Genomic DNA, 24,144 nt, shown 5'->3' with positions numbered 1-24,144 from the left:
TTAGAAATTGACTTTATTTCACTTATGTTATAAGATTATAAAAATAGTAGTAAATGCCTCCACATAGAATGTGGACAAAATTGTGCGTCCTTATTTCTGCATCTTTCATACAGAATTCGTCTGAATTCGAATTTTAGCGCAATGTTCGAACGTCTCGTATCGGCATGTTAGGGAAATATCTCACACTTGTTTCTTCCATTCTAGGTCAAATATCAAAAAATGCTTAAACACATATTGAATCATTTTAGATGAAAAGTCCAAAAACAAAATGCCGTGTCTCTAAAGAAAAGGAATTCAGAGATATTGTCATCTTATTATAATAACTGTAATCCCATTCTTAATATACTGCTTACTCCATTTTCTTCCCTCCTAGATCAAACATCAACAAACGCCGAAACGCGTGTCTTATTACTTTAAATGAAAAGTCCATATTCCAAATTTCATATCTCTAACCTTAAACGTTTCCGAGATATGAGCATTTTAATATAATAATTGTCACTCCTATTTCCACTCTTCCTCCACGAATTTTCAAAAATCCTTCCTTATTGGTACCTTAGGTCACAAATTCTATGCATTTTCAAAAGTTCAAATTTCTAGCTTGGTCTGGACGTTGATAATTTATTCACTAACTCTGGATTTATATAAACACTCGTGTATATGAAAAGTGCGAGATTGCTACAGTGTAACACAGCTTAAATTGCCAGCTGACGATTCATGAAAATGTTATTCTACTGTACTGTATAGTAGGCTACCATCTGACCGGCTTAAGATCAATTTAACTTACGACAGCTCAGTCGGAACCAAAGTCGGACGTAAGTCGACGAATATATGTAACAATGACTGCTGACCGTAATAAATACTTCGGTTCGTACAATAAAACTTGAACCTTTGAGAACTAGGAAATTTCAGTGTAGCTCTAGAAAGAACTATGTTTCCAACAGATCCTATCATACAAGAAAAATAAACTTGGCTAATAATATGTATATAATATGTACTAAGATTTCGACTGCTTCAATAGATTTGAGATTCTAGTTCGCAACTGGTAATATTCTTCACAAATTGTGTGTTTGAAGTTATATTTTGCTAAAATGATCCCCTTAACTGACTGTATTAATTAGGGATGCGCACGAGACCAGATTTGTGGCTGTCTCGTCTCGAAAATGTGCTGTAAAAGTGATGTCTCGACTCGAAAAATGTATATTTCTCTATTAGAAGAGCCGTGTCTCGACTAGTATTAATAGGTAATTTCTTTCATTTGTTGACTGAGATTTTGTTTGAGTAAATACCCTTTCAGTCGCTGCGTAACTGCTTGGAATTGAAGAATAACATTGACAATTTTTAAGAAGTTCACGGAATGTTTCAGTAGTGTTACTTCTAAGAAATTCACACTTCTTTTCGTAAAACATTAAAATTTGAAGGGTAAAGGGAACAAACAAGGAATGTTCATGTATGTGCTTTATCGGGTGCTTTGTCCTATCTGTTGGTGACTCTTAGTACTATTTGACTGTATATGCCATGCATGCGTGGATGTAGAAATGTCCATGTAAAAAGGCACAAAAGATTTAACTAACCCTATTCTTTTTCCGCGGTTTTCAATATTAAAACGCCGTTTTCTCGAAAATGCAGTTTTGTGACACTCCTTTCTTCCTCTTATTCTTCATTTGATCTTTACCAGAAATGCATACCAGGCTACGATCACAGCACGAGTTAAATCATAAATAAATGCTATATACTCAATTATTCAGACAACGCAAACTCTGAGAATTTCTATCATTTCTTGCATTTCTAACAACAAAATGCAAAATAAATTTGATTAAAGCTTGGTCGAAGCTATTTCCGTGAGAATTAAAATGCCTGCCGGACATGGTGAAAAATTATAAAATGCAGGTTATGCCTGGTAATACCCGAACTGATGGCAACCTTCCAGATTCTCTCGATTGTGGAGCAATAATCTTTATTATCCTACGTTGACGCTATGTAGTCGCGCATGTGGCTTTGTGCATATGGTTCCGGGTTCCATTCCTCTGTAGGTCATATAATTTAAGTGCTGATCCAGCATGGTGAAGAAATACTTGAATTAAGAGAGAAAACTTCGGTCTAAAAAACTAGAAATGGCAGAGTTAGAAACCGAAGTGCTGACCACTCATTGTCCAACTAGAATTTTTTTGGCCAGCCATAGATAGCGTATTAAAAAAAAGTTTACCCGGTAACAATAAGAAAATGTAAGTGCAACATATAAATTATATATAAATTACTGAAAGAGCTATGTTCGTATCTTTAGTTTCGTCGAAAAAGAATAGCATAACTTCTGTTACGTAAGCTAAAAATTCCTCACCGAGTCTGCGTCATGGCGTCCTTGACGAGCGTCGATCGTGAACGCATTTGGAACGCGCGATCATCCCTTTTTCTTCCTGCAGAGAGAGCAAATGGATAAAGGATGGACTAAGAATGGTATTCAGAAAGAATGTGAAGTAATTGGAGACGGAAGTCACAAGAATTATATGAGATGTATTGATCCTAAAACAGATCTAGTCCTTCAACGAAATCAGTAGGAATATCTTGCTCTAAGGCAGCGTTTCCCAACCTTTTTCAACTTGCGGCACACTACAGGTGTAACTTGAATTCTCGCGGCACACCCATATATATATATATATATATATATACATATATATATATATATATATATATATATATATATATATATATATATATATATATATATATATATATATATATATATATAATTACCGTGGTATTTTAATGTGATTACTAATTTCCTTCTTACAGAGAAGAAAGCTCGATCACTGATTTTCCCCCGTGCTAAATCGTTATACTTATTTTTCATTCTAATTTTAAAATAGAAAACAATAGCAATGAAATATAGGACTCGGGTTTTTAAAAATCCACTTTCTCTTTCGAAAACTGTATCTAACCTCTAACTAAAAGGGAAGATCACTAAACAACGAACAAATAAACAAATCTCCTATACTTTTAAAACACAAATGTAGGTAATTTGTATGCATGCTTGCTTTGTTGAATTTATTGAATGATATGTTAAAATTTCAAGTTACGAAATAGTCTGCAACAATAGAGAAGTAATAATGGTCATGACAATGATAAATACGTTTTTCAACATTAAAAATGTACAGAAAAGTAACACAGTATGAAGTTTAAAATTGTAGATTTATAGTAGAGGTTCATAGTAATGTGAAATATAAATATACATTTCCCCCTGTCTTGCAATTTGGTTCGTATAGAATTAATAATTTGTTTCGATTTTTTCGCGGCACACCAGCGGCTCATTCGCGGCACACCAGTGCGCCGCGGCACACCGGTTGGGAAACGCTGCTCTAAGGTATGGGTATATGTGTATCATTAAGTAATGTGTCCTATAGTTTGTTTTCTTAAAAAAAAAAAAAGTAGAAAAAATTTTTACTTTTAAAGACCGTCTTAGATTTTTTTTTAATGTGAGAAATACCTTTTATACTGTGACAGGGGCACACCCACAGCAGTGGTTCACCGGGTTCGGAAACCCCCAAACTTCGTAACCCGGCAGATATTTCTACACTTAAAAAAAAAAAAAACTGTGGTTGCTATAGAAAAGAAATGATTAGTGTATCTCAAAAATTTGATTTTACATCTGAACTTTTTTCTTTTGTTATAAAAACAATTAGTTTTCTTATTTTTGCTGAGAATATAGGTGTAGTGAAGTACTTTAAAAAACTTATCTTTTTTTTAAAGTGCAATTTCATTCTTATCTGAATATGGATGGTCTGCAGAAGGTGATGCCTTCTCTTGGGCCATGAGTATTCATTTATTTGTAGTTTCATTTGGAGATGGGTAACAGGATTCATGTATTTATTGATGTGTTTGACTGGGTACAATATAAAATTACAAAATACAAACATACAGAACAATACAAATAAAACGAGAAAAATGCTTCCTACAACAAGCAAAGAAGCGCTGAAGTGCTGAAAAAGCAATGGTAATAGTTCAGAGAAGAAATCCTTGGGGATAATGAATTTGCTGAGCAGATCTGGGGTGGCTTTCAGCGTTGGCATGTAGGTGCGTAACGTGTGTACTATGTTGGCCAGGTGTAAATCATTCAGAATTTGAAGAAATTCTTTAATAGTTTGGGTGATGTCTTCAGACGATGTAGAATAATCGTTTTATCGAGTGTAGAATAATACCCGTTCAATACTACCTAGACAAAGTGACTATTACTGTTGAACCCCCCAAAACGTCACACCTCCCCAACATAAATTTCTGGGTACGCTCCTATACTTATATTAACAGCCATTTTCTGGAGCTCAGTCACTTAACAATTTGTTCAATCTGCAAATCTTCTTTTCACCTCCATCTATCGATCATATTATTTTAAATGTTTGTATACACACAAACGTATATATTTCCAATGATAATGCAATCTAATGTAATACATAAAAATGAAACTGATCTTGTGAGTGATCGAATCACGTTAAAATTCCTGAGCCGCTTAAAATGTGTTTTGAAACATAGTTACTACCCACCTCGAGCTATGTTTTCATTATAGTAGTTAGATTAAATGGCATAAGATAAGAAGAGTAGAAGGAGTTTAAAATTTATAGCAAAAATACAGTATCTCACGATTTCGTCTTGTTAAGAAGATGACAATTGGAACATTAACCCCTTATTAAAAATAAGGGGACACATGTCTCAAAGTTTTTGAAAATTCCCGTTTTAAGGGGGAGGTAAAGGGGGACTAACTAACTAACTCTATGGCCTATGGAATCCAGAAATTCAATTCCGCGTTCAGAAAAGCTCTCCACTGACTTCTATCCCTAGCCAACTGGACCCAGTTTCTACTTTGTACTCCTATTTTTGCGAGATCCATTTTTATATTATCTTCCTATCTGCGCCTAGGTCTTCCCAATGGTCGTTTTTCGATTGGTCTTCCAGTTAAAACTTTGAAAGAGTTCCTACTTTCTTCCATTCTGCCCACCTAAACCTCCTAGATTTGATGACCCTAACAATGTTTGGTAAATGGTATAAATTATGCAGTTCCTCGTTATGAAGTTTCCGCCATTCCCCATTTCCGCTTCTCTTGAGTTCAAATATTCGTATCAGGATCTTGTTCTCAAATACTTTCAGTCTACGTTCTTCCCTCAGAGTAAACGACGATGTTTCGCAACCATGCGTAAACGGGAACATTTTCTATAATTTCTTTCTTCTCTTGAAATCGACTTTGCCTGTTGTTCGTTATCCTATTACGTAGAAAAAGTTGTTCAGTTTTAAATTAATTTTGGAATAGTTCCTACCTCAAGCTTAGTTTTTTTTTATTACATCACTTTGATTAAAAAGCGTATCCTAAAGGAATAGAGAGGTTTAAAATTTGTTCTTAAAATGGAATATGTTATGATTTTTTTTTTAATCATTAAAGTTGGATTTAAAGGCATACCCAAACTCTCATTTAAATGCAAATCCAGAGGATTTCAAATATTTTCCATAAAACTATTTTCTCCGTATGAAGATCGGGCATTCATGTAGTATTCCATAAATTTTGCTTCAGACTCAGTAAGTTTATCACGTCAAACATTTAAGTTAAATTAACATAATTTTGTTTGCTAAGCATGTCTTCTCTAGACCAAGTTTTACAATGATTTCTTTCATTATTTCTATTGACTCATATAGGCCTACTCCAAATTTTCTATTTTAAAAAACTTATCTCCAATAGTTTATCTGTGAATTATATTTTATCAATTTTTACCTCATACGAAATCTAATCAAAATTTAATTATTGATAGCAAAATACAGTCGCTTTCAGAATGTTTGTTGTCTCCAGGAACAAATAGACGCAGAATCATGGCGATGTGAACTCCCTTCTTCCCATGCCATATAGTATATAAGGACTTAATGTACGCACCAGAGTTTATACAGTCATATTCAATAACTTTTGTCTTTCTATCCTCCTTTTTTTTTTTTTTTTTGAAAAAAGGAGTTTACCATAAAATTCTTTATACAGGGTGGTCCAAAAGTAGGTATACAATCCTACTAAGTATGACATTTTAGTTTATTAAGATAATTAGTCTATTTGCTTCGATTCTCTCTGTTGCAAGCTTAAGGTATGAGTGAAGAGAGATTAAGAACAAATAATAAGGAAAGTAAGTCACTACCTGAATGGATAACAATAAGAAAATTATATAAAATGTCATGAGTGGATCAGTATGGGACTGTATACACTTTTGGGCCACCCTGTATATTTACTCTGTCTGTCTGTATGTCCGTATGGTAAACATAAAATCTCAAGACTTAATTGATGGATCACCATCAATTTTGACCAGGATGTAGAGTCGAAAAAATTAGAAATCGAATTCATTAATGGAGGTGATCCAGTTGATCCCCAGATATGACCAATAAAAAAATAGGTTTCCCATGTATTCCTATGGGAGTAATTATGAATATCATCCTTAGTTGATAGACTACCCGCAATGCTGTTGAGATGAGCGGGTTAGTATAGTACTAAGCATGCAAGATAATAATTTGTCCATGGAATATAACACTAAAATAAAAACTAAATGATTTGGTACTCGGCAGATTTAAAGACTTAAATATTTACTTTTTTCAAATATTAATTCAGCTTAAAATAATCTTCATTTAATTTGAGATGAAATGCTATATTTAAGCCTATGCTTGGTAAAATTTATATTTGGTAAGGATTGTGGTTTAGCAAAAAAAAAAAAAAATCAAACATCTTCACTGTTTGATTCTGTTAATTGCTTCTGTTTCAAAGTTCTTTAACCTTTACCGATTAAAAATAAATAAATCGAACAAGGATAAATCTTCTCTGGATATTTAAAATCGCTATTTGAAGTTAAAGTCTATCAATATTCTAGACACGGTTGTGAAAGTACAGATGGTGATCAGAAAAATGGAAACACCTGTAGTTGGCAACACGTCAGATATATGGGTTGGCAGTGCTGTTGTGGCGCCCACAGCGCCGGACCGCTGGTGGTGGTGTGTTAGGTCGGTCTCCATACTACGTCAGGCGCAGTGGAACAGCAGTGTCCAGTGGCTGCAGCAGACGGAGATAGTGTAAAATGGAAGACCTCCCAGATTTTCAACGAGGGCAAATTGTTGGTGCGCGGTTATGTGGAGTGAGTGTGACGGCAGTGGCTACTGTGTTAGATGTGTCGCGTGGGACAGTGTCGAAGGTGATGACGGTCTACACAACACACGGGAAAACCACATCGGGGAAGCGGAACAGTGGGCGGAAGAAAATCATGAGTGACAGGTCACGTCGGGTATTAAAGCGCATTGTCACGCAGAACCGTCGTGCCACTGTGGAACAAGTGACGGAGGAACTCAATCAGCATCTCCCCCACCCTGTTTCGACAATCACAGTCCGCCGCGAATTACTTACGGGGTCGTGTTGCACGGGCCAAACCGCTCATCAGGGACCATACGCTTTCGCACGCCGCAAATGGTGCCGCGACCATGCAACTTGGACCGTTGAGGACCGGAAACGTGTGATACGGTCGGATGAGTCATCCTTCACCCTATTCCCAACCACGGGTCGTGTTTATGTGTGGAGAACGCCCATAGAAGCTTATGATCTGCAGTGTCTCCGCCCAACTGTGAAACATGGCGGCGGCTCGGTGTTGCTGTGGGCCGCCATATCATGGTTTTCATTGGGTCCTGTGGTCACACTTAGCGGACGAATCACTGCCAACGATTATGTCGCAATTTTAGGAGACCACTTGCATCCTATGGTCCGGATGTTGTTCGCGGACAATGACGCCATCTTCCAGGATAATAATGCACCCATTCACACAGCTGGCGTTGTTGCAGCGTGGTTTGAGGAACATCGGGATGAAGTTCAATACCTCCCCTGGCCCGCCCAATCCCCAGATCTCAACATAATTGAACATCTGTGGTCCGTCTTGGAAACACGACTCAGACGGCGATTTCCAACTCCATCCTCTCACACAGAACTTGCCGATGCCCTGCACGAGGAATGGTATAAAATTCCACTTGCCAGCATTCACGACCTCTATGCCTCCATCCCACGTCGCACCAAGGCTGTTCTGAAGGCGAAAGGTGGCCCGACACCATATTAATCTGGTAAGTTGCAATTTCGTTCAGGTGTTTCCATTTTTCTGATCACCATCTGTATGCCAATAAAAAGAAAGTTAAGTGCCTAGATTTAAAAAAAAAAAAAATCATGATTGCACATGAGCAATCTAAGTGCTTATATATATATATATATATATATATATATATATATATATTTGGTCTAGGAATTAATTCGTGCGGTTGGACAAGAGATGGCGCAACGAACGGAGCGTCCCACAGTTCCGTGTATCCACACATGTGTTGCAAACCCCTGTCATCGCGTATCGTTCGTAGTATAGGGCAGTGGATTAAAGCGTCAACAACACCAGTTTGTAGTTAAGTGAACATGGCGCAATTTGTGCCTGATAAAGTGTTTTTGCGGGGTGTCCTGCTGCATTACTTTAACATGCAGAAAAGTGCGACTGAAAGTCATCGTATTTTGGTGGAAGTGTATGGTGACCATGCTCTAGCTGAGCGAACGTGTCAGAAGTGGTTTGCACGGTTTAGAAGTGGTGATTTCGGCTTGGCAGACCAAGAGCGAGCTGGACAGCCAAAAAAATTTCAAGACGAAGAATTGACAGCATTGCTCGAGCAGGATTCGTGTCAAACGCAGGAACAACTTGCAGCAGCATTAGGCGTTGATCAAACAACAGTCTCCAAACGCTTGAAAGCCATGGGAATGATTCAAAAGATGTCACATTGGGTTCCACATGAATTGAAAGACAGAGACGTTGAAAGACGAAAAACCATTTGCGAATTGCTGCTTCAACGACAGAGCAGAAAGGGGTTTCTGCATTGAATTATTACGGGTGATGAGAAGTGGATCCATTACGAGAACCCTAAACGAAAAACGGCCTGGGTGAAACCAGGTGAACCAGGTCCATCACAACCAAAACGAGATATTCACTGTGCAAAGGTTATGCTGTGCATATGGTGGGATATGAAAGGTGTGGTGTACTATGAGCTGCTGCAACCGGGTGAAACTATGAATGGAGAACGTTATCGACGACAATTAATGCGTTTGAAGCAAGCTCTGGCCAGAACACGACCAGAATGGGAGAACAGACATGATAAACTTATTGTTCAACATGATAACGCTCGCCCACATGTCGCAAAACCGGTCAAAACCTATTTAGAAAATGTCGGAAGGGAAGTTTTACCCCACCCGCCGTATTCACCAGACGTTGCTCCTTCGGACTACTACTTGTTCGATTGCATGAACAACGATTTGATTGGACAGCGGTTTACTTCTTCAGAAGATATCGAAACATGGGTCTCTGACTGGATCGCTTCCAAGGATGAGGACTTCTTTCGCCACGGAATCCGTACATTGCCTGACAGATGGGCGAAAGTGGTGGCTAGCGATGGACAATATTTTTCTTAAGGTATTTATGTATTTTGTGTTTGTACTACAGCTTCAATGTGTGCGTACCAACCGCACGAATTAATTCCTAGACCAATATATATATATATATATATATATATATATATATATATAGCCGCGGATTCAGGATATGATCAAGGGAGGGGCTAAACCATAGTTTGCCGCTTTATCCAGTGTAGGGAAAGTAGGATTGAAGCCCATTTTGACCAGTGTATACCTGAGCGCCAAGAGAGAGGCTATAGCCCCTATAGCCGTCCCCTAGTTTTATTATATATATAAACACGTTATTTAGTGTTCCATATAAAGTAACAAATTGATATATTAACTTGATGACATTTATAATAAATACCTCTCAGTACAGTATATTGTAAAACATTATGAAAACGTTTCATCAGGATATAGAATAAACGAATACCGGTACAGATTTAATTGACAATTTGAAGTAAAAGTATCAATTACGTCACTTAGAAATATTATATATTAATCATACTTTTAGTAACAGTAAATTTTCACTATTGTCCGGGTGATAATTAAAGTCTCGAATTATATCAAAATCACTGTCATACGTGAACTATAGGTAATTCTTTGCAGTAGTAATGCTGTTCAATCAGGGGCGTAAATAAGGGCCCCGCAAAACCCGCATTACGGAGGACCTCAAGCGATCAGGGGGCCCCAAATCGTGATGTGGGACGTAGAGAAGGGGTTCCCACTCCACATTATCTGTGCGAGGGCTCCCAAGCCTTTAGTTACGCCACTGTGTTCAAACTACAATTATTGTAACTAATTATAATAAACTAAGTAACTAACTATTGTAATTCTATTCGATCTTCCAACATTATAGACCTAACTTGCATAAATTGGTAAGTTAACATGCCACCTAGCGTCAAAAAATGAAATGAAATGAACTCTTTCGGATTACGTCACACGATTATGTCCTTTAGACTAAGGGAGACAATGATTAAAGCAAATGAATGATGATGACAAGATTGGTGGAATAAGAAACTGGGAGGAAACAGGGGTACACGAGAAAACTCAGGGGCACGATATTGTGAACCACAAACTTACTTGACTGGGTTCGAACCAGCGACCTCATGCACCAGAGATAAGCGCTCTACCTCTGAGCCACTGTGTCCCTACCGTCTACCGTCAATTAAGTATATCACGATCGTTACGTTGCTAGCTGAACAGAGATGAGTCACACGAATTTGCATTTACTTTACACTAGAGAGAATATCAATAGTAGTAATCAGGGGTGCACTGAGAGAAATCCGTTCTCCGGACAGCGGTATACTGTACAAATATACGGAATCCTCTTGCTTACTACAGAAATCATTACGGAGCATACGTTATCCGTATGCTACATAGACACTGCCCTTAGATGTTAAATCATGCCGTTGCAGTATGTCTAACAGCTAACAGTTTTCCGTATATCACATACATATACTTACGTTACCTTCGTCAGCTATATGTTATATACGTCCATTTGTATGTGAGATCCTGACCACCTACATTGTTTCATACAGAAAGTACGTATAGATGGAACACTTATACAGAAAGTATTATAAAACATGCGTTTTCAGTTATACGTCTGTTGTACGTTAAGTCCAAAAACTACAGGATTTACAAATGTAACATACGATTTTACGTCCGCCACATACAATTTTTGTGTGTGGATCGTCCATATAGGAGGACTAGGCAGACACCTAGGGCCGCGCGGTGCGTAACATTAAAATAGCGAGCAATTATTACAACAAAAGCATTAAAGATAGCTATCATACATCTTCCACATAGCTACCATATATAGCGTTCTTGACCGAAATCGAAATAACTTTAACTTATATTTAGGTTAAGTTTTTATTTATTTTTGTTTGTTTATTTGTTTGTTTGTTTGTTTAGGTCAGTGGTTCTCAATCGATGTGTCGCGACGCACTGGTGTGTCATGCAGCCCTAAGGTGTGTTACGAAATTTTAGAATTTAAAAATCAACAAGAATTTAATAATAATTAGTTAAAATTGAGACAGACTGTACTAATCAACACCTCCAGTTGTTGGCAATAATGCCCAGCAGGCCTGTAGCCAGCCCAAAAATGTAGGGGGGGCGGCTGAAGTTAGGGGGGGCGATACAACCATATGATAGTTCATCACCATATTATAGTTCTTTTGCAAGACTACTGTAAAACTTTTAGGGGGCCAGCAAAAATTTACGGGAGGCCCGGTCCCCCTAGACCCCCCTGGATACGGGCCTGATGCTCAATGCTATATAGAGTCATTATAAAAACTAATTAGTTTCATTATGATAATAGATATTATTATTATTTATAAAAAAATATCAAAGAAGTGTGTTGCGAAGTCCTGGATGTTTGGTAAAGTCTGTAGTCAATCAAAAGAGGTTGAGAACCTCTGGTTTAAGTAAAGCCCCTTCACTAAAACAAAAAAGGTTGATATTATTACATCAGGGGGCGCCGAAATATTTCTTGTCTAAGGTGTCAAAATACCTAGTGCCGGCCCTGATAATAATAATAACAATAATAATACGTATTCGTATACGAGATTTAAGGGTTTCTTATTCACACTAATAGAGGCACACTACAGAAGTAAGTATAATATTGACAAATAGCATAAAAAGGACGACAAGCGCAGAAAACAAAATATTATATGTTTGAAAACGTTAATCGAGCCACGTACCAAACTGTTGGCAACTGTGCGCTTCGATAATTGGTTGTTTTGTTTTGAGACACGCCCATGCTTGTAATTTTGGCGGCAAGAGGAAAACGACACGGTCACGGTTTCAACTACTTTAAGAAAAAGACAAAATTATTTGTGAGAACTATGTTTCTGCTCATTTAAAGCTCTACTTTTAAAGAGTTCATGGACAAAGGAAGAAATTCCTTTAATAATAATAATAATAATAATAATAATAATAATAATAATAATAATAATAATAATAATAATAATAATAATAATAATACTTTATTTTAAGTGCTATGAGCAGCTCGTAGGCAAAAGTACAGTACTATGATAAAACCACTATATAAACGTTTTAAACAGACCAGAAAATTTATAATTAGGGCAACCCAAAAGCATAAAAAGCATAACAGCAATTTACACATATGGTTGGTACCTTAAACATGGTTGTGGTTGTCTAAGGGTCCAGAAGAAACTAATTTTAAAAGCATAATTTTAGAAAATAAAGCATAATTTAAAATATATAGCACAATTCTTGAAAATGTCTGTTTAACTGCAACTTTAACATACTGTATTAATATTTTTTAAAACCAATATTTACAATGGAAAATCACTGAGAACGTAGCAATGCAACAATGAAAAGCTTACTTTTATTTCGGTGTAATCCTTTGATGTGGAGAAAAGGAAAAAGGAAAAGAAGAAGAAAACTTTCCGCCAACAATGAATAGTACACAAGAACTCCACACTATGTTGTTATGTGTACCTCTTGAACTTGAACATTTTCTGTAGTTTCCGCCAACAATGAATAGTACACAAGAACTCCACACTATGTTGTTATGTGTACCTCTTGAACTTGAACATTTTCTGTAATTTTTGGTGGCATCTTTTACTTTCCCTTTCTGTATATATACACCTCTAAAAGTTCATTAAAAATTAAAAAAACTGGTTGCATAAAATATTAATAAATAGATCAAGATACTTAGAATATTTAATGTATAATAAATATTATACATTATACACGATTAATATAAAACAATGATTGAAATTAATAGTAAAGCATAATATGGAAAACAATAAAGCATAATGAAACAAAAAATAAAGCATAATGTGGGTTGCTCTATTTATAATATAGAATGACTATTAGAGCAGGTTAAGGACTTAGTCAGAAGGTTAATATATTAAAAATATAAGGTTCAAACTGATATATAAAACTTTTTTTTTATAAAAAATCAGTCAATTTCATAATATACTATTAACAGAACTAATAATAATAATAATAATAATAATAATAATAATAATAATAATAATAATAATAATAATAATAATAATAATAATAATAATAATAATAATAATAATAATAATAATAATAATAAAATGAGTCTAATACAGCGATTCTTAATCTGTGACCGGTGAACCATTGGAGCTCCTTCCCATTGAGGATGTATTCGGGGATCCGCATGTTCAATTAAATTTTATTTAACTTCAATATGAAAAATACGAGTATACTAATCACGTTATGCAATATAATTATAACTTTATGTTGTTAGTAATGAGGGAAGTTTTGGCAATCTCTATGATGAAGCACTAAATTTGAGTGTGGATTGGATTGAATTAAAGTTTTGCCTCCCGTTCAGCAGCGAGGCTATATGAAACGTAGACCTACAACTTAATTTAAATGTGGGATCCGAATGATATAAGCTCCCAACGGGAATCGAAGCCGGGTCCTCCACGCAAAAGACGAAGATGCTCTAAACTTGAGACTGTAACAATGTGCATAGTGACAAACAAATAGACCGTATACACGAAAGTATTTTCTCCCCCTCCATTAAAGAAATAGTAAGGGATCCGAAAAATTGCACATCAAAAAGGTCCTAGAGATCACGAAGTTAAATGCACTGATGACATATGATACACACTACTTTGCTGCTAAAAGTATTTATCTTTCTTTTAGATCTAGTGAGTGTGACACGTTACCCTGACAAAGCTGAAGGGAAAAGTATATTGAAACGTATGTAATTAAAATGGACAAATTTATTAGTGAGTAAAATAAAGCATTTATAAGCCAAATAATTAATGAATGTGATATTAGTGTTCCTGATTTCTGGTAGGAATAATAGTGAGGAAGTGAAGGCAGTCTAGATAGTCAGAAATAGAGACAATAGCAACCAACGCGCTGAAGATAAATAATTCAATTAAAAGACATCTAGCTAATCATAGCCCTTCGTATGATGTACAGTACTTCTACTCTGTATTACAACTATTATAGAGTACAAAGTAAAGAGAATTCAGCCAAGAGATCCATTTCACACAAGTTCACATGCGATGAGTATGCAAGTGCATTTAAATGATGGATTGCTTCATGTTAAACAATTTAACTTGTCACAGAGGTCTAATCATTGGGAAATTAAAATACCGCTAATTTTACAGTAATTATATGATATCTTCAAATAGATAAAAGATAATCGAAATGTGGAACAAGAGCGCACTAGACAATATTATTCTGCATGAGGTACCATTATCACGAGTCATCTAATAGCTTTCCGTTTGCAGACATTTAGAAACGCAAAAATAAATGCCGATTTTCTAAATTTAAATGGCTGGAAATCGAAAGCAGATAAGTGAGTCGTGATAACGGTAACACAATAATATTGTCTAGCGAGCTTTTGTTCCATTTTTCTACTATCTTTTATCTATTTGAAAATATCGCATAATTACTGGAAAATGAGCGGTATTTTAGTTTCACCGTGATGGGCCTCTTAATGAGTCATCCTATAATCAGAGAATACTATACATGTACCATTCCATACTTTTAGTCTGTCCTAGTTAATTAATTCTTAAGAGAAGATTGGCTAAAGTAGAATAAGTAATATTTAGAACCGGAGACAATATTTAATAAATATATACGAAATTCCAGTTTACCCTTCACCAAACGAGAAAGTATAACTTGAATTGATTAATTATATGAATCTGATGAATCTTGAGTCTTGATATGCTCCTTTTTCGCTGAACTGAGTCAGATTCTGACTTAAAAAAAAAACATACATGTAACATTTCTCATGAGTTTCTTTTCTGTTCTTTACATAACATCGACTATATATATATATATATATATATATATATATATATATATATAGCCAATATTGGCCTTTCAAAAGAAGTAGCAAGTTCTTGTAATTTATTGGACGTTGAGTTCATAATGCTATCTCAAAGGATGGAAAAATACTTTTGACGTCCAGAAGCACAAGGAAGATTGAAGTCATATGGATTTCGTGAGGCTGCTTATAAAACACAGGAGCAGACGTGGATATAAGAACCTACTTCTGGCAGGAAGCTTATTTATGGAATCTTTGCGTCATTTCAGACGAGGAACCATCAAGAATCTGTACCAAATGTCGAAAGAGAGTCAGATGACTGCCGGAAAAAACAAAATTGAACCACGTTATCATTTAAGATGAAACACTGAATACTAAGTTCAATAAGCAATAATAATTCCCTGATAGCATCTTTCACGTTCCAGGATTATAACCAGTAGGCTAATGAATATATATGAGAATGTGGGAGGAAACAGGAGAACCAGGCGAAAAACAAAGAATATGATGTTGTTCACCAAAAACTCACATGTCTGGAGTTGAACCAGGGACCATTCGCACATGAATCATCATACTGACTTCCCTCCTGAGTACAGATTGTAAGTTCAACAGTTCACAGTTCAAAATATGTGAACATACCTGCAGAAATGTTTGTGATCTATATGGCTCATAATATCTTAAGAATAAGTATAAATTGAATTGGACTCATAACTTTGGTTCCAAACATAGACTCAGACTCTGAGGCATATTTTCGGAACCATACTGGCAATCATTTATTACAATTGGACTTTTAGAATAAGAACGCAGTGTTTTCCATTGTGACATAAACCTACAGTAAAGTATTTATTTCTTACATTTTTTCGAGGGAAAAAAGTGTAAATAAAATGTATATATTGATTGAAATTTAAGAGAGCGATTACACACGAATTAACAGCTATAGATAAATCATTTTTTAACACTAAAAGAATGATGTGCTTTTACAGGTTATGTAATATGATTGACATAATTTAAAATTATCAATTTAAAATTTCTAATCTTAAAACTCGAACTGAAATGATTTTGTTATTGTGTTCAGGATTCGAATATATTCTCACTCAAATGAGTACATTTATTTAAAACTGTTGAAATTATGAGCATAATATTGAAATCACTGTTATGAATCAGTACTAAATATTGATGTAAATAATGTCCTGTCTGTTAATCAAGTATTCTAATTAGTGACGATGCTAGAGGAAGACAAGGTGGCGGGCGCCCCACCAATAGCATCATCTGCTCCCAACTGCCAACCAGACCAGGTCAGTAGCCAGGATTATTTCATTGGGGCACACCTTCTTGTTGGTGGTTACTAAAAATTATTTTCATGATATAATTATTGAAATATATATACAAAATTATTATCAATGTATTTTATTGTCTTATGGGACATGAAATAACAGATATAAATAATGTTGTATGTAAAAAAAGTATATATAGTCAATTTACAAATTGAATAAGATGGTAGCTGGTTTAGAATGTGTTCATATGGAGTTCTTTTTTTACTAAATCCATCGTAAATAATATCGTAAAAAATAGAGTTGATATTACATAGTCCATGAAGTGAACCTTTATTTTTATGGCAAGCACACAATAACTTAATTCGCACTTCCTAACTCATATGTAGCCAAATGCTACCCAGATCAAGTTCATTCTTCTATTTTTTAAAAGTTGTAAATCGAATACTACTTTTCTTTCGAATACTACTTTTCGAATACTATTTTAATGAAAAACAAGACGAAGTAGCAAAGGAACATTTCAGAGTGAACGCTATGAAATAATTATGTAGATGTATGATTTATGTATTACTTACCAGAGTTTCAAATAACAGAACACAGAAAAAGAGGATACTGCTAGAACTTATTTCCGAAAAGTAAGCACTTCTAAATACTATTTAGGCTCTTATTTTCATTATGTTATAAAATGTCAAGTTGTACCAAATTTCACAAAATTAAATCTCCACGTCAAGCGGGTTTGCATATCCAGGCTCCTAACTATGAAAAAATTTACGCTCACTCCAACCTCAATCATTTCACGAATTCAACCTGTTTTACGTATGTTATTAGGACATAATATCGATTGTGATTTATTCTAAAAACACTTTTATACATTGCAAGAGCTGTAACGTCCAAATATTTACTGAGAACTCATAGTCGTATCGGAATAAACAAAAGCGAGCATGAAACAGTAAACTACTTTCACAAAAGACAAAAGAACACGTGCAAAGGCATACAAAACGGTCGAGTGGTTTGGGTCGATATACTGCCAATCACATGTTTGTGTGTTCAAACCCGGTAGCAAGTTGTTTCTTTTTTAAGTCTCTTCCTATTTTCATCCGGAGGCTGAAAATATTTCTTTGAGTAACTCATTGAAAACTTCTTTTGTTTCAAATTCGATTAGAACGGAACATTATATGAATTGCTAATCTTAAATCCATAGCTGAAAAAAAAATGAAGTATACTCACTACTCCATTATCCTCTGATTTGTAACGAAAAATTATTTATAAACAGTGGTGACTTCAGAAAATTATCCTCGGGGGAAATTTCAATATGCGGGTGGAGGGCAAACATTGGTAGTCCACATTGAGCACGATCGAATATATGGTCCTGAAGGCGGAAATTTCTTAGCTCGAGAGGAGTCTCAAATTCTCCCTCAGATCATGTCCTGAAAGCATCATTGCTTAAAAGCTTTTCGTAACAAATATAATATTACACTTGTTTCTCGTTTTACATTTTGAATTGGTAAAATCATAACTTATAGAGGATTATAATAAAAGCATAAAAATTACAATACCAATCATGTATAAGTTATCCTGTAAGTTACGAACTTTGGGTCAGATTAAAACTCAAATATTTGTTTTCGGATTGCACTTAGAAGTAAGTCCTCTCTATATAATTCTGATTGGAAAGCCATGTATAACTCTAATTAATTAATCAATATTTATACAAATATTTTTTTTTATTTTACTATTTTTACTATTCAATATTATATACACTTCATTTCCAAAATCAAAATCTCGAAAATGTATATTGTACGAGTGCAGATTCACAAATAAATGCTTATTTATCATATATATTGGTCTCTATTCGAAATTCTATTTAATCGAATCCGACAAGAACACAGACAGAAACATCGAGAACATGTGAAAAAAAAGAGAGAAAAAAGTTCTGTAGCCGGCGTGGACTCGAACTTAGTTCGAATGGTGCTTTATAAGCCGAACGCCTTAGACCACTCGGCTATGGTAACAACTAGTGATTTTAGCAAAGGCTTCGAGTAGTAGTTCTTATTACAGAATAACATTTTCTATTGCCTAAAATTTAAACCTAATTTACTTTGATATAATATATCTATTAATTTGTTTCATGAACACGTTTTCGTTACTTTGATGAATGATGTATGTTGTTGATATAGATTCTATTACACGTTCTTTCGTAAATATTATAGAAAGTATCAGGGTTATTTATGATCTTTCATGGAAATTGACTGGCGCATGCGCAGTACACAGACAGTTTAATTGGAAGGCGAGGAAGGAAACGCTAACACACTGTTAGAATGTTTCATCGCTGTGAAGTATAAAGAACAGCTAAAATGTATTTTACGCTTGTCATTGCGTAAAGAATCACCAGGTTAATGTTTGTCCAAGTTCTCACTGATCAACTGGACTCATGAAAAATAATTAATATTGTCATTACTGCACAATATGAAGAATAAAGAACGTAAATTACACCACATTGTTCTCGAATTCGAACCTAGCTAAGGAAGGGACAATAAACAAAATGCGATTTATTCATTCGAATTGAGATAATTCAATGAAACTAGAAATTACACAATCAAAAGGAAAAACATCGTTAAAATGACAATAATACTTTTATCCAAGATGTGAAATAGTTATTAATTAACTAAAATAAAAGTAATATTGGGCATGATATAGAGTAAGAAAAAAAAGTAAATGTATTCTTATGAACGTTCAAAGTAAATTCACAAATACTTTTTGAAGATATACTATTCTTTCTTAACGTTTTAACGAACTAAGTGAACAAGCAAAGGAAAAGAATGAAAAACGAAAGTATTGCTCTTGAAAAAATATAATAAATAAATGAAACTTAAATAAATGTTTACACAAAAAATGACACACTAATACTTCGTGTAATCACCTCCAGAGTCAATAACTTCTTGAAGTCTGGAGGGGATACAAGTCTCGAGCAATACGACGGTGTGTCACGAAAATGTTGCCACAGTTCCATAACATGATTTTGAAGAAACGTTTGGTCTCTGTCTTCACGTCTCTCTTCCCATTCTTGCACCATGTAGGCCCACAGATGTTCAATTGGGTTCAAATCTGGTGATAGGGGGGACCACTCAATATAAATTAACTCTGGATGTTCACTTAGCCACTCTCGTGTTTGCCGGGAAGTGTGAACAGCAGTGTTGTCATGCATAAATATATATTCTTCCTGTTCGGGGAAGTTTCTTTCTAAGGACGGTAACAACGTATTTTCGAGGATATTAATGTAAACACTGCTGTTCATTCTCTCAGGCACCGCAACCAAATCTCCAGGACCAGCAGCCGTCATGTATCCCCAAAAGTGTGCTGATATTCGCCATGAACTAGAAGTTCTGATAATATTTTGTTCAGCATACCTGGTTCCGCGCGGTCTATACAATATAATTCTGCCTTGTTGGTTAGACTTGAAAACCTTCTCGTCGGTCCAGATGACTAATTCCCAATATGACTGAGGTTGGGTTATGTTATTCTGTGCCCATTCCATTCGTCTGGCCTTATGAGTTTCAGTCAGGAGAGTCTTCCTAGCGGGTCTTGAACAGTGTAGACCAGCCCCCAATAATCTTCTTCTTATTGTTTCGTGAGAACAATTATATTCTCTGTCTTTGTCCAAGAGGATTGACGTGTGGCGTAGAGGTCTGTTGATTACTTCTGTAACTAAAGCTTGATCTTGAGCTGCAGTTGTCACTTTTGGCCTTCCACTTCTTGACCGAGACCTGAACCATTCACTACCTTCTTCATGTCGCTGAACTCATTTCTTGACCGTTTTCTTGTCACATCCCAGACCTCTAGCAATCTAAGGAACAGTTTGTCCCATTTTTGCTCGACCTATGATTTCTCCTCTCAGAGCAACAGACAGTTCTCCACAACCTTTAGAGCGAGGCATTTTCAGAACCTGTTAGAAATTTGCGTTCTGGTGTGTATGACAAATGTCGGTAAAGTGCATCTTTCTGTTTCTACTGCGCATGCACCAGTCAATTATCATGAAAGATCATAAATAATCCTGACAATTGTTGTAATATTTATGAACGAATACGTAATAGAACCTATATTAACAACATCATTCATCAAAGTAAAGAATACCGTAAACATAAAACAATTTCAACAGACTATTACATCAGGCCAAAATAGGCTTAAACTTTAGAAAATACAAAATAAATTTCATGCTGTAACAAAAGATTGAACATGAAACACGCTTACTACGTTTTCAAATTGTCACATTAGCCGAGTGGACTAAGGCATTCGGCTAGAGATTCTGAGGCACCATTCAAGAGTAGTTCGAATCCCACCACAGTACAATTTGGTTTTACCTCTTTCTTGACGTTTCTGTTTGTGATCCTGCCGGATTCTATTAAATATAATTTCGTAATACGCTAAAATATACGTAATATTTGAAATTCTTAACCTCCAATTTTTATATTTTTCAAGCTCAGTTGAGAAGAAAGAGGGAAAATGAAAGTACAAAGATTTACAATAATTACTTAGCATTTACTGTCATTGTAATTCTAGATATTTTATTTATGAAAATGTATAATGAACTAAAAATATATTTAGTAGGTCACATGTCTCCATTTTTTGATTCTAACTTGAAAGTTACAGTTTAGGCGGTGACATATCAAAGACCCAGGGAGTTGAGGGGGTTGTAACCCCTCCCATTGAAACTTTTATATTCTGCTGAAATAAAAAGTGTTTCAGTTTATAATCTTGGAAAAGCAAGAATCACTGTGTGTGGTGGACGATTTATTTATACTACGATTTATCACTTCCAAATGTGTAGAAGATGTGACTTGATATTGTGCATAATCATTCAAGAAATATAACACAACGAAGGGACTTCGTAAACCCTTCACGCCACCCCAGGAGGAGGAAGTGCGTCCTGCCGTCCCCCGGTTGGGAACTACTGCTTGCGAGGGAAACATTCTAACAGTGTGTTAGCGTTTCCTTCCCTCGCCTTTGAATTGAACTGTCTGTGTACTGCGCATCCAGTCAATTTCCATGAAAGATCATAAATAACCCTGATACTTTCTATAATATTTACGAATGAACGTGTAATAGAATCTATATCAACAACATACATCATTCATCAAAGTAACGAAAACGTGTTCATGAAACAAATTAATAGAAATATTATATCAAAGTAAATTAGGTTTAAATTTTAGGCAATAGAAAATGTTATTCTGTAATAAGAACTACTACTCGAAGCCTTTGCTAAAAATCACTAGTTGTTACCATAGCCGAGTGGTCTAAGGCGTTCGGCTTATAAAGCACCATTCGAACTAAGTTCGAGTCCACGCCGGCTACAGAACTTTTTTCTCTCTTTTTTTTTCACATGTTCTCGATGTTTCTGTCTGTGTTCTTGTCGGATTCGATTAAATAGAATTTCGAATAGAGACCAATATATATGATAAATAAGCATTTATTTGTGAATCTGCACTCGTACAATATACATTTTCGAGATTTTGATTTTGGAAATGAAGTGTATATAATATTGAATAGTAAAAATAGTAAAATAAAAAAAAATATTTGTATAAATATTGATTAATTAATTAGAGTTATACATGGCTTTCCAATCAGAATTATATAGAGAGGACTTACTTCTAAGTGCAATCCGAAAACAAATATTTGAGTTTTAATCTGACCCAAAGTTCGTAACTTACAGGATAATTTATACATGATTGGTATTGTAATTTTTATGCTTTTATTATAATCCTCTATAAGTTATGATTTTACCAATTCAAAATGTAAAACGAGAAACAAGTGTAATATTATATTTGTTACGAAAAGCTTTTAAGCAATGATGCTTTCAGGACATGATCTGAGAGAGAATTTGAGACTCTTCTCGAGCTAAGAAATTTCCGCCTTCAGGACCATATATTCGATCATGCTCAATGTGGACTACCAATGTTTGCCCTCCACCCGCATATTGAAATTCCTCCCGAGGATAATTTTCTGAAGTCACCACTTTTTATAAATAGTTTTTCGTTACAAATCAGAGGATAATGGAGTAGTGAGTATACTTCATTTTTTTTTTTTTTTTTTTTTTTAGCTATGGATTTAAGATTCGCAATTCATATAATGTTCCGTTCTAATCGAATTTGAAACAAAAGAAGTTTTCAATGAGTTACTCAAAGAAATATTTTCAGCCTCCGGATGAAAATAGGAAGACACTTAAAAAAGAAACAACTTCCTACCGGATTTGAACTCACAAACATGTGATTGGCAGTATATCGACCCAAACCACTCGACCGTTTTGTATGCCTTTGCACATCTTCTTTTGCCTTTTGTGAAAGCAATTTACTGTTCCATACTCGCTTGTGTTTATTCCGATACGACTATGAGTTCTCAGTAAATATTTGGACGTTACAGCTCTTGCAATGTATAAAAGTGTTTTTAGAATAAATCACAATCGATATTATGTCCTAATAACATACGTAAAACAGGTTGAATTCCTGAAATGATTGAGGTTGGAGTGAGCGTAAATTTTTTCATAGTTAGGAGCCTGGATATGCAAACCCGCTTCACGTGGGGATTTAATTTTGTGAAATTTGGTACATTGTTTCTTTATCATCAATTCTACAGCCAATTTCAAGTAATATAGTCTTTAACCCATAGTGCATTAGTATGCTTTTATGAGAACCGAAGAGAAAGCTAAAGGAAAACGTTATGTTTTGGAGTAGAGAATTACAGTATTATATGTGATATCAAAGAGAATCCTTTTCTCAAGGCCACGGTATGCTGTCTTGGTCATAAAAATACTTCACTTAGTGAAGAATGATCATGTGATGCAATTTTTCGTGTGCATCGCAATTCCCTGATTTTGTGTAGCAAGTTACGATGTGATACAGGTTTTTGAAAAAGCTGATATAAGAAAGAGAGAGAGAGAGAGAGAGAGAGAGTAGAAAGTCAGAAACTATTTCTAATTTACACTATTGTTTCGTTTAAACCTGTATTATTTGAATACCTGAAAAAGCAGATTACTCAATTGACCACAATGTCACATTATCAGACTAATTACATACTTCAAGGATGTATGAAGCTCTAGTGTATAAATACTTCAGAACAAGATGCGTATCTGCTTACAATTAAGCATTCTATCTTTCGTGTTGTGAACACTTAATTAAGTAGGATTTTATTTTATTGCAAATTAAACAATTGACAATGCGCATATTAATCTAACATGCTACTACGAAAAATCAAAATCAAACAAGTATTTCTTTTTGAGCGTATATAGCACAAAATGTAATAGAGTCATGTTGATTGATAGGTCTCTATGTATGCTTGTTTTAGAAAACAATGAAAAGGCTCACAAGTTTTATTTCACTTCCCACAAAACTTATACATTGTAATCGATGAAAGCGTCTTCGAAATTTTTTACAAAAAGCTCCATATCTAAAGTGCTCGAGTATTGTTTTTCGAATGCCAATAGAAAAAAGTTATATTTTCTATCGTGAACTCCCTTTGCACCCATTTAAGGCAAGAAAATGTGTTCTTACATGCTGCTGTTGAAGCATAACTTGATACAGTTCCTGCGTATAATTTACAGACATTGGAAAAAGCATTTTTATATGGATACAACATAT

Source organism: Thermobia domestica, chromosome 13 (assembly GCF_964235325.1).
Source record: "Thermobia domestica chromosome 13, izTheDome1.hap1.1, whole genome shotgun sequence".
Classification (NCBI taxonomy): Eukaryota; Metazoa; Arthropoda; class Insecta; order Zygentoma; family Lepismatidae; genus Thermobia; species Thermobia domestica.
The sequence above is the reverse complement of the archived record's forward strand: the minus strand, read 5'-3'. Positions refer to the sequence as shown.